Source organism: Hylobates moloch, unplaced genomic scaffold (assembly GCF_009828535.3).
Source record: "Hylobates moloch isolate HMO894 unplaced genomic scaffold, HMol_V3 SCAFFOLD_13, whole genome shotgun sequence".
NCBI lineage: Eukaryota > Metazoa > Chordata > Mammalia > Primates > Hylobatidae > Hylobates > Hylobates moloch.
In genome coordinates this window covers 91,622,226-91,634,573 of record NW_026652288.1, presented here as the reverse complement: position 1 = coordinate 91,634,573, position 12,348 = coordinate 91,622,226, and the positions used below count along the sequence as shown (strand labels likewise).

Sequence of the window (12,348 nt, the reverse complement as noted above, 5' to 3'; positions counted from 1 at the left end):
CTGCATAAAGCTACCTGAAGGCATAATGATTATTAAAAATTCTGACCATGAGAGAAGGCAATGGCAAAAGGGGTATGTGGGAAGAAAACAATATACACAGAGAACATAAAGAAGAAATGATTTTCCTGTTAATGTCTCTTTTATATAACTGCTCCATCTCTGGTGCTTGGCCCCCCACTATCTCCATGCACAGGCAATTAACGGCTTGTCATTTACAAGCAACTGATGAACACCAATATGGGTTTCCTTGTCAGTGTTTCCTCCTCCACCTTCTCCTTCTCTTCTTTCACTTCTTTTCTTCTTACTCTTCTTCTGTTTGTTTTTTGAATGGATGTTTCTCATTTCCACCAAGCATACATAAAACCTCTTAGTTGGGTTTCTTACCAAAAAGACATCCTCATAATAGACGCAAAGCTGAGAACAGGAGGCCATGAGTGGATCCTCATTAAAATGAAATTAAAGGATCATTCTAACAACATGTTCATCACTTCACTATTCAAATATTTTAAAGTATTTTAAGCCTCTTGCATTTGGGTGACCTGTAAGATCTTGGTATGTGATAATCGCCAGAGCTAGCCTTCAAGCAAGTTTCACCATATCTTATGCAGGCATTGGGGGCCATAAGGCTTCTTTAGGCACAAATTGTTGAACAATTACTGGTGAGAGAAAGGTCATAATAATAGGTTACAGAAGTCTGGCTGGCTTTGGGACCACTTAGAACCATTTTGTCCTATTGTTATAAAGATGAGAAGGAAGTAGTTTAAAGTAGTTAGAGACAAGCAAACAAAAGAAAGAGCTATATAACTTCTACTTTCACTTCCTGTCTACTCCATTACTTCTAGCTTTATGGGAGAAATAACATGATTGAAATGACCTAAAGGTTAGGGGGTGGGCAAGTTTTACCCGGTAGAAAGTAGATTGAATGCTGTTGGCTAAATCTTTTTGAAAGTGAAAAGTAGTAACATTTAACAAAATGCCAAGCTGACAGGAGGGGTGGGAAAGGACTGAAATCACATTTAGTTATTGGTTTTTTCTTTTAAGTGTGGATCTTTTATTAAGAAAGAAAGATAAAATTGAGATTGGCAGAATAGGGAAGAAGAGAGGGTGGGTAGGAGTTGGTGGAGAGAGGAAGAGAAGAGAGAATTGTTTGCTTGAAAACCAAATGTCTATTATGACACTTCTGCAGCCACAGTTGCTCCAAATGTTATATCAAGAAATCGATCAGATTTTAAATTGTATTCAATCAATAAATATTGCTCGAGCATTTATCCTGTGTCAAAAAATGACTTTACAAAGCTCAAATCTCTCTCCTTTTAGCACATAAGACTTATTCACCTGAGAATTGTGGATCTTTAAAAGGTTTATATAAATGGTATCTGGTCTCAGTAAAATTAAAAGGTCTGCACAAGTTACAATTCCTTAAAATAAGCAGATTGGTGAGATTAAGGAGAGAAAACTTGTTTTAGAAAAAGGCACACACATACACATAAGTACACACAGAAACACTAGAAAGATGAATTGTGATATGACCAACAGCAAAAATAACCTCTTTACTGTTTGCTGAATATTTATGATATTAATTAAATTACCTCTACCATGAACTATATCTTTTCCTTCATAAACAAGTTTACAAGGTAATAGGAATATTATCAAGCTTTGAAATTGAAGTTGATGTTTAGTGTAAGCTACCCATGAATTTTAAATTCAAGGACACTGCTTCCTGGCCATGGGTTTAAAGAGAATTAGCATTCAGAACAACTGTTTCAAGTAAGCAAGCTGGTCAATACCTGGTAAGAGGTCAATATCTGGTACAAAGGAATTTTTGAAGAAATTGGAGCAAGAACAATTGTTCCTTCTTAAAAAGATGAGGTGTTTCTAAAGCCTAACTAGAAATTAGAATGCCAGTTCAAACAAAAATGCCTTCAGGTTTTCTGCCAATATTGAATTGTATTTACAGATTTCTACCAATAATGAATATTTGTAGTTATTTAAGTTGAAGTATTAGTTTCTTATTATATTTAAAATTTGTTATTTAATATAGTGATAACCACACATACGTCAAATCAATTCAGAACTTCTCTCCATTCTCATGTGATTTTTGGTACTCTTTCCTAACTAACTGGTTCTCATAAGTTTTAGATAAACGATTTAACTTTGGGGTATTTACAGCAATTCTTTTTTACATGCCATCTTATATACCTCTAAATTCAGTATGTTCTTCTAACAAAGAGTGTTGTTAAGTGTTTTGGAGAATAGTAAACAAAAAGGAAACACTTATATGGCTAAAAAAAGTTTTTAAGGGATAGTAGGAACAAAATAAGGATGTTGTACCTCTGATCTGAACAAGGAAATGGGAAGGGTAGTGGCTTATTCACTTTCCAAAGTATTGGGAAGAATCAAGTATTTGGTAGAATCCTGACTTTCCTAAACAAACTGTACTCCTTGTGAACTAAAAGAGGGTTTCTCTCAATATATGGAGATATTTCAGCTAAGAAATGAAGAAGGAATAAGACAACTGGAATATTCTTTTTGCAATCTCTAGTTAACTAACAAATATAAGCAATGTATGTCAATTCCTTTTAAGGTGACAGAAGGGCAGGTAATCGGACAGTATGTGCTCCCTGACAGAATAATACACCACTGTCTCTGAAGTATCCTTACTATAAAAATCGAAACTGAATTGTTTCAAGCCTCTAGATCCAACTACCAATTTATAGCAAATACAAATGACAGAAGAACGCAGTGGATACAGTTGGCAAAATCCTGAGTGCTGGAATGTAGGGAAATTCTACAGGACAAACAACCTGGTTTCCTCAACAAAGAAATACAAAGGAGATTAAAAAAAATACAGAGGGAACCTGTAGACTAAAAGAAACTTGAAAGATACATCAATTACAATGTGTGTGCATTATTTTAAGTTTCTGATTAAATATGAAACTATTTTTTAAAATTTTATGAGACATTTGGGAAGTTAAACACTGAATGGATATTTGAACATATTAAAATGTATCGTCGGCCGGGCGCGGTGGCTCACGCCTGTAATCCCAGCACTTTGGGAGGCCGAGGCGGGAGGATCACGAGGTCAGGAGATCGAGACCATCCTGGCTAACACAGTGAAACCCCGTCTCTACTAAAAATACAAAAAATTAGCCGGGCGAGGTGGCAGGCGCCTGTAGTCCCAGCTACTCGGGAGGCTGAGGCAGGAGAATGGTGTGAACCCGGGGGGCGGAGCCTGCAGTGAGCCGAGATTGCACCATTGCACTCCAGCCTGGGCGACAGTGAGACTCTGTCTCAAAAAAAAAAAAAAAATGTATCGTCATTTTTTGAGTGATAACGGCATGTAGTTAGAGTTTTGTAAAGGTCTTTATCTTTTAGAAATGTTTACAGACAAAATGGTATAATGTCTGGGGTATGTTTTGAAATAACCTGGGGAAGAGAGAAGTGAGTGTGGTTGAAATGAAATAATATTGTTTATGAATTAATAATTATTAAAACTGGGTGATGGATACTGGGAGTTTATTACCCTACTTTGCCTACTTTTGTATATGTATTTGAAATTTCCTATAATTAAAAAGTTTGTTTAAAAGAATCACCAGGGGAGCTAAGATCAGGAAAAGAAACAGGAGCCCCAATCAGGGATGTGCTGGTAAGTTTTTAACTAGCTCGAAGGTTGGGGGTGCTGATTCATAGCCTTTGCTGACCTCTGTGATGTAAATGATCTTACCAAGGCTCCTTCCCGCATCACTGGAAGGTGAGTAGGGAAAAGATAGGTGGAATTAACCCTCACTATCCTGCATAAGTGGCCCCAAATCAACATCTTCTTCCTGGACTTTCCTCTATCTTTGGGACAGTTGAGGTATAGGAAGCCAATTTATTAGAAAGAAGTATCTATGCAGAAAGTATGATTAGCAGTTCTAGAAATTGCTTCTTATCTTTCTCTTTCTTCTGCTGCCTACATGAATTTCCTTTAGAAGGAGAATTAACCTTTTTAGGTGACCAATCTTATTTCTTTAACAGAGATCTTTCTAAAATGCTTTGAACATTTATCTGCATTTTAAACAGAAAAACAAATAAATTGCTTTGCTATAACAGAATTATTCTTATAAACTAATTACTAGTGCTCTCCCCAGGTCTGTAAGGAAATATTCTCTATAAAATAATCCTAGATTGATATGATTTTTCATGTGTGTGTGTGTGTGTGTTTGATACAGGGTTTCACTCTATCACCCAGGCTGGAGTGCAGTGGCGTGATCATGGCTCACTGCATCCTTGACCTCCCAGACTCAGGCGATCCTCCCACTTCAGCCTCCCAAGTAGCTGAGACCAAAGGTATAACCACCCTGGCTAATTTTTTCTGTATTATTTGTTATAGATGGGGTCTCATTGTGTTGCCCAGGCTGGTCTTGAACTCCTGGGCTAAAGCAATCCACCTGCCTCGGCTTCCCAAAATGCTAGGATTATGAGCATGAGCCACTGCACCTGGCCAGTGTTTGATTTTTGTAGCATCTCTCTTTCAGCCTGTAATGTCAGAGTGCCAGCTGCTACTTCTTATTTCTAATCTACTGTGAAGCTGAGAAACAAATATAGTAATTCCCAAGTTTTGTCATGTTTGATATTTGTACAATTGCTACCTTCTATCAATATACATTGACCATATATACTTAATCTGGACTTTCATAATTCAGGCAATGAATGAGTATTTCCATGTGGTAATGGAACCCACTGAGCAAGAATTGAATTTCCCCTGCATTGACATCTTTGCATAGCAGAATTTATTCAATTATTTTAATGTTCAAAATATTTTGCACTTACAATTTCATTCAGATACCTGAAAATAGAAAAGTGAATGTGCTGATGCTAGTGATAAGATGTATAGATTTCATAAGCACAATCAAAAAAAGATGGAAATCATTAGGCACGTCAAAGAGATAAAAAGTAAATCATTCAGCATGTCAGAGAGAGTTTTGGCTTCAATTGAATACTTGAGTTAAGACGCTCAACTGTGAAGGAAATGAACAAAATTCAAGCTATATGTGCAATGCTAGAAATTACACCACCGAAGTTTGTGTACACATTTATTTTTTAGCTCTTTGAGAAAGGAGATCTTCATAACATTTAAGTCTGTTGTTTGGATTTTACGCATTTAACTTTCATGCATATATTAAAGATGTATGCATTAGGTATAGAAGTGGAATGTTTCCTATTGCCAAGGTGCCTGGATTGTGTGTACAGGCTGCAGTTGTAGCCACAAGTCTCTCTGGAGTCCTGGGGTTGCTTCCTTCGCTTGCTCCTTCAGGCTGAGTGGTAAGAGCTCCCTGCTGTTGCTAGCGCCCAAATTCTTCACCATCCCTGGCTGATCTCCCTACACTCTGTCCATACCTTTGTGAATACTCCCTTCATTACACTCTCCTTAATTTCCCTATTTGAGTGAGCCATCTGTCTCCTTTGGGGACAGCATGTGGTAAACCAGGCCAGAAAATCTTATAGAAGTGAAACATTCCTAAAACCAGGTAGGACATGGTCTCGAGCGCTCCCTAACTCACTACGTTAACCCACCATGATTTTGTAGCAGAATGTGAGGAGAAATATGGCTGTAATAGAGATGAAGCACAGACATTCTCAATTTTTTGTTTCTGTTTTTGTTTTTGTTTTTGAGGCAGAGTCTCGCTCTGTCGCCCAGGCTGGAGTGCAGTGGCGCGATCTCGGCTCACTGCAAGCTCCGCCGCCCGGGTTCACACCATTCTCCTGCCTCAGCCTCTCCGAGTAGCTGGGACTACAGGCGCCCGCCACCACGCCCGGCAAATTTTCTGTATTTTTAGTAGAGACGGGGAACATTCCCAATTTTTTTAGTGCCATGGGAGTTCTGTTTATAATTAGTGTAGTAATTTTCATTCATGTGAACCAGAATGGGTGAAATGAAGATGGTGCATTCCTCATCCAGATATCTGATTTCATTCTTGGTTTGTCAAATCTCCATTGATTATATAAAGTCCAACCCTGTAAGAGGATTAGCAGGACCTAGAGCTAATTCCATAAAATTAATCTAATCTATGCTCCATGCCCGACATTCTGGATGATTGAACTATTCCTTATCTCTACATATCTTTTAAATGGGAATAACTTTATCTGAGTCTTGATTAAATTAAGTAATAGTTTAAAAGTTTGCCTTTTTTTCTTCTCCAAAGGCACAAGATAATTACGATTGTAGGTTTAAATTAAAAAGTTCTAACAATTTTTTTAAAGACCTTGTACTTTTAGTACTGCTCTTCATTGTTTGACATTGGACTTTTGTCATGGTGGCTGGGCCTTGGGCCCTAACAGAAAAGCTTCATTTGAAAACAGAACACTGGATTTAAAAGATCGCTGATGCTATTCATTTTCACTTTATTGTTAGACAGTTGAATCAGTTTTTCCTTACTTACTTTTGCCTGTCCTCAAAAATATCATTTGATTAATTGTATTTATTTTCCAGTGTGGTCATTTTGATGAAGCAAGGCCCCCTCAGACAGTTGCTTTCCAGCTGTCTTCCAACTGCCACTCGCTTTGGGTTATTTTCTGCAGCCATCCTGCCTCAAAATGTATGTATGAGTAGAAGGTATGGGGGTTGGGGGAGATGGAGGGAAGAGATGGTAAAAGAGCTGGTGCTCTTCCCAAAGCCACACCAAAAGCATGCTCTCTCCAGCATACTGCTGTGATACAAGTCACAATATGGCCAATAGTGTATTCAAGAGAATGATCGCTGGGCACAGAAGAACAACCACTGGCTGTGGCCTTGGAAAACCTAGTCTGTGTGGAGGCCCATCCTACCATCAATTTCATAATCTTGAGCAAGTCAGTTAATTCCTTTGAGTCTCAGTCTCAGGTCTGAATTAAAGAGAATACAGCTTTGCCCAGCAGACCTCAAAAAACTTTGGCAAGGCTCAGATGAACTAACAAGCATTCTACACGCTTGAAACTGCCAAACGCAAAGTATTGTTATCACAGTTTCTGCGGTTTTATTTAGAAATTCCAAATTGAAGTATTAATCAATCTCTTATTCTCCTGCCATCTAATATTCTGGACTCTGTTATTTGAAGGATGATTCCAGATTCAGCTAGTCAGTCTCTCTTTCTCTCCCCGTTCCTATCTCTCTCTCTATGTCTCTCTCTATGTCTCTCTCTCTCTCACACACACACACACACTCATTTTCCTAGAAAAAAGGATCCTTTTTCATTACTTTTCTAAAAGACTTTTGTCTCAGCTTCAGGCCGCACTTGCTAGTCCTCCAGTCTCCTGAACTGCCATCTCAATTGTGGCCCCAAACTCCATCAGCAAAAATCCCCCAAGTGGGTGTCTTACTTGGCCCTCTGAGCTGAACATTTGGTCACAATCAGCACCTCCAAGGTTCTCCACTCTTGAAAATCCCCAGTCTTTAAAATGTTGCCTCTCTCCCCAGCAGTCACCTACGTGATATAGAGGTTCTACTCCCACAGAGAGATCCCCTCTTGTTGAAACCCATTTCCTTCCTAGGTCTCTAACCCTTATGTCTTCTTAGAGGGTATTAGCTGAACATTAGCACATCTGCATCTAGTTAAAATTCCTTTTTCCCCTGACTCGAATTTCCCTGAACACACCCAGGCACCACAGTGATTTTTAGAGTGTTTGCTGCAAACAAATACTCCTAGTGATATTACCCCAGGTTGCTCCCATCTTCTGTCTACTGAGGTAGACATATCATTTGTTCACAAGACTGTCAAGTGTTAAAATCAGGGAGCATTGTTCTCTCCTCAGGAGTTGTTCTGTTTTTTATTTACCCACACATGAATTGTGCAATTGATCAGCTTTCCCTATTCATTTTAGTGTTGAGAAACTCAGACCAATTTTTCCCTCAACTCCCATGTTACGGGATGAATTGTGCTCCCCTAAAATTCATTTTGAAGCCCTAATGCTTAGTACCTCAGAATGTGACTGTATTTAAAGATAGGGCCATTAAGAGGTAATTGAGCTTATTCAACAACACATTAAAAAGATCATTCACTATAATCAAGTGGGATTCACTCCAGGGGTGCAAAGATGATTCAACATACACAAATCAATAAACGTGATACAGCATATCAACAGAATCAAGAACAAAACCATATGATAATTTCAATAGATGCTGAAAAAGCATTCAGTGAAATTAAACATCTCTTCATCAGAAAAACTAACAAATTGGTTATAGAAGGAACTTACCTCAACATGATAAAGGTCATATGTGACAAGCCTACAGCCAATATTATACGGAATGGGTGAAAACTGAAAGCCTTTTCTCTAAGATCTGGAAGAAGAAAAGGATGCTCACTTTTGTCACTTTTACCGCAGTACTGGAAGTCCCAGCCAGAGCAAATAGGCAAGAAAAAGAAAGAAAGGGCATCCAAACAGGTGGCATGATCTTATCTTTAGAAAAATCTATAGACTGCACAAAAAACTTTTAAGACTGATAAACAAATTTAGTAAAGTTGTAGGATACAAAATCAACATACGAAAATCAGTAGTGTTTCTATGCACTAAAGTGATTAATCTGAAAAAGAAATCAAGAAAACGATCCCATCTATATTAGCTATAAAAAATTAAAATACCTAGGAATAAATTTAACTAAAGGAGTAAAAAAATATCTACAAGGAAAACTACAAAACACTGATGAAGAAGTTGAGTTGGACATCAAAAAAAAAAAAGGGAAAAAATATCCCATCCTCATGGATTGGAAGAATAATATTGTTAAAATGCCTATACTACCCAAAGCAATCTACATATTCAATGCAATCCCTATGAAAATACCAATGACATTCTCCACATAAATAGAAAAAACAGTCTTAAACCTTGTGTGGAATCACAAAAGACCCCAAATAGCCACAGCAATCCTGGGCAATAAAACAAAAGCTGGAGGCATCATACTACCTGATTTCAAATTATACTACAGAGCAATAGTAACCAAAACAGCAGGGTACTGGCATAAAAACAGACATGTGGAACAGAATAAAGAACCCAGAAGTAAATCCACACACTTACGGCCAACTCATTTTTGACAGAGGTGCCAAGAACATACATTGTGGAAAGCACAGTCTCTTTAATAAATGGTGCTGGGAAAACTGAATATCCGTATGCAAAAGAATGAAACTAGATCCCTGTCTTTCACCATATACAAAAATCAACTCAAAATGGATTAAATATTTAAATGTATAACCTGAAACTATGAAACTACTAGAAGAAAACATTGAGGAAATGCCATAGAACATTGACTGGTCTGGGGAAAGACTTTTTCAGTAAAACCTCTAAAGCATAGGCAACAAACGTAAAAATAGACAAATGGGATTATATCAAGCTAAAAAAGCTTCTGCACAGCAAAAGAAACAATAAAGTGAAGAGAAAGCCTACAGAATGGCAGAAAATGTTTGCAAACTATTCATTCAACAAGGGACTAGTAACCAGAATATCTAAGAAATATTAACAACTAAATAGCAATAAAACAAATAATCTGTTTTTTTTTTAAGTAGGCAAAAGACCTAAATAGACACTTCCCAAAAGAAGACATACAAATGACCAACAGGTGTATGAAAAAATGCTCACCATCACTAATCATCAGAGAAATGCAAGTCAAAACCGTAATAAAGTATCATCTCACCCCAGTTAGAATAGTTTTATAAAAAAGACAAAAAATAACAGATGCTGGTAAATATGTGGAGAAAGGGGAACACCTGTACACTGTTGATAGAAATGTAAAGTAGTAAGGTCATTATGGAAAACAGTATAGAGATTTCTCAAAAAACTACAAATAGAGCTACCATATGATCCAGCAATACCACTGCTGGGTATATATCCAAAGGAAAGAAAATCAGTATATTGAAGAGATATCTACACTCCCATGTTTGTTACAGCACTGTTAACAATAGCCAAGAAATAAAATCAACATAAGTGTGTCCATTAACAGATGAATGGATGTAGAAAATGTGGCATATATACACAATAGAGTACTATTCAGCCACAAAAAGAATGACATTCTGTAATTTGCAGAATCATAGAAGGAGTTGGAACTGGAGGTTCCAGTGAAATAAGCCAGGCACGGAAAGACAAATATTGGATGTTCTTACCCAAATGTGGTAGCTAAAAAAGTGGATCTCATGATGGTGGTTAGAGAGTTAGTAGTTACCAGATGCTGGGAAAAGCAGAAGGTAGCAGACTGTGGGAGAGATGAAGAAAGATTGGTTAATGTGTAAAAAAAAATACAGTTAGAAGGAATAAGTTCTAGCAGTTGATAGTACAGTACAGTGATTATAGTTAACAATAATTTATTGCACGTCTCAAAGTACCTAGAAGAGAAGAATTCAAATGTGTCCAATACAAAGAAAATGTAAATGTTTGAGGTGATGGATATTCTAATTATCCTGATTTAGTCATTACACATTGTATCAAAATATCACATTACCTCAAAAATATGTACACCTATGATATATCAATAAAAATAAAAATAAATTTTTAAAAATTTAAGAGGTAATTAAGTTAAAATGAGACTATTAGTCTGGGCCTTAATCCAATATGATTGGTGTCTTTAGAAGAAGAGGAAATTAGTGAAGCTTCTATAAAAACCCAAAGGTTTGGAGAGCTTTCAGATACCTGAACGTGTGGAAGTTGCTGGAAGGTGGCATCCCAGGAGGGCATGGAAACTCCACACCCCTTCCCCCACACCTCACCCTATGTATCTCTTCATCTGACTGACTTCTTAAACAGGTAAATGTTTAAAAAAAAGAAGAAGAATAAAAGGAGACTAGCATATGTGCAAAGAGGCCAGGGACACACATACATGAGCAGAGAAAAGACCACGTGAAGAGGCAGCAAGAGGGCAGCCATCTACAAGCCACAGAGATGGGCCTCAGAGGAGCCCAACCCTGATGACACTTCGAACTTGGATTTTCAGCTTCCAGAATTGTGATAAAATAAATTTATTTTGTTTAAGGCTACCCAGTCTGTAGTATTTTGTTATGTTAGCCATAACAAACTAATCCAGATTTTTGGTGCTGAGAAGTAGGGCACTGCTATAACAAATATTTTTAAAATGCAGAAGTGGCTTTGGAACTAGATCACGGGTTGAGGATGCAAGAGTTTGGAGGTGGTTGTTAGAAGAAACTCAGATTTCCTTAAAAAGATTATCAGTAAAAATATGAAGTATAAGACAGAAATGAAGAACATGTTATTGGACACCGGAGGAAAGGTGATCCTTGCTACAAAGCAGCAAAGAACTTAGCTGAAGGCTGGGCACTGTGGTTCACGCCTGTAATCCCAGCAGTTTGGGAGGCTGAGGTGGGGGGATCACTTGAGGCCAGGAGTTCAACATCAGCCTGGCAAACATGGCAAAACCCCGTCTCTACAAAAAATACAAAAAATTAGCTGGGTATGGTGGCGCATGCCTATGGTCCCAGCTACTCGGGAGGCTGAGGCAGGAGAATCGCTTGAACCTAGAGGCAAAAGTTGCAGTGAGCTGAGGTTGCACCACTGCACTCCAGCCTGGGTGACAGAGTGATACTGTCTCAAAAATAAAAAATAAAAATAAAAAAAAAGAAAGAAAAGAGAGAGAAAAAAAAAGAACTTACAACTTAGCTGAATTGTGGCCTAGGTGTTTTGTGGAAGGTAGAAATTGTGAGTGATGAACTTGGATACTCTCTCAGAGAGAGAGGTCTGAGCAAAGTGTTAAAGGTGTGGCCTGTGAGAAGGACATAAATTTGAGGGGACAAGGGGTGAAATGTTATTGACTAAATGTGTCCCCCCAAAATGTGATGGTCTTAGGAAGTGGAACCTTTGGGAGGTAATTAGGTCATAAAGGTAGAGTCGTCATGAATGGGATTAGTGCCCTTATAAATGAGATCCCAGAGAGCTCTAACACCTCCTTTCAAACATTTGAGGATACATCAAGAAGTCAGCGGTCTGTAACCTGGAAGAGGGCCCTCACCAGAACCCAACCATGCTGGCACCCTGACCTCGGACTTCCAGAGCTCTGAGAAATGAATGCGTTATTTATAAACCACACGGTCTACGGTACTTTATTATAGCAACCCAAAAGGACTAAGTTTCCTAACTGGTTTCTGTTTTACGTTATTGATATGTCCACATCTTTGTTTTATTCTATTCCTTTTCATTTACATTTAATTTAACTTACTGTCTTCTATATAGTTTTGTGAGCCAATTCATATCCTCTGGAATGAAAACACTGTAATCGAACCATAAACGAACTAGTCCTTGGACACTATCATTCTTCTTTCTAGTTTCTGGTCTTTACTACAATGAATAGATGATGTCTGCAGCCCAGGTATATATGAAGTAGGTCTGTGGGACTTTTTG

General features: G+C 37.9%; 1 long non-coding RNA gene across 1 annotated transcript; it reads right to left on the bottom strand.

Moving 5' to 3' along the window:
- Positions 1-8,267: 8,267 nt before the first annotated feature.
- LOC131381037 (uncharacterized) lies at positions 8,268-11,765 on the bottom strand. The gene is made up of 3 exons (XR_009209451.1): positions 11,604-11,765; positions 10,107-10,195; positions 8,268-8,296 (listed from the first exon to the last, which is right to left on the bottom strand). It is a non-coding gene; the product is annotated as an uncharacterized LOC131381037 (long non-coding RNA).
- Positions 11,766-12,348: the final 583 nt, after the last annotated feature.